Here is a 767-nt window from a genome sequence, read left to right on the forward strand (position 1 = left end):
GGTTCCCAACCTTTTTTCTCTCCCGTACCCCTTGATTGGGCTTTTCATTGATGAGTACCCCTCCTCTCAATTTAAAATATAGACAGCACTTATGAGTGGAGTGGAAGTGAGCGGTATGTGTATCCTTATGCATGTCCTTATATTAAGGAGTAGCGGACAGGAATCGTGCCCTTCCCTGTCTGGCCGCTGGTTGTGTATTGTCTCCAGGGTTCCCACTAACACCTGTAGGATTAATGCCGCTGCTTCTTCCACCTGTGTCAGCACTGGGCAGGTGATCGCTGATGTCTGAGGGCAGCGTAGGTAGCTCCCATTGGATTGCTGGTCAGTCAAAAGCACAATGAGACGCTGATGACGCTGAAGACAGAACCATAAGTGACACAACATAGTCTTCTTCTTCTGCCATCAAAAGATTTTTTCATCTTCCGCCATTACCAATATTATATTCAAGTACCCCCAACTGGTCTGCAGAGTACCCCAGGTTGGGAACCACTGTCCTAGAGAAAACAATTTTACAGTCACCTCCAGACAAGTTGGAAATAGAAACCATTTGCACTGTGGATTCTTCCAACAAGGACGTGCAAATTATATTTTTTGGGGTTTGCACGTAGAGATAATATTTCCTGTTTTTAATATAGCAAAGGAATACTGATTGAGTCTTACACAAAAAAACTAAAAAACTTTGTTTAGCACGCAGTATTAGGAAAATATTTAAACCTCCCAAAGAAATACGCAGAAATTACTGTATATATAGATCAATGACTCGAGGG

This window comes from Crinia signifera, chromosome 8 (genome assembly GCF_055691185.1).
Source record: "Crinia signifera chromosome 8, ASM5569118v1, whole genome shotgun sequence".
NCBI classification, from domain to species: Eukaryota; Metazoa; Chordata; class Amphibia; order Anura; family Myobatrachidae; genus Crinia; species Crinia signifera.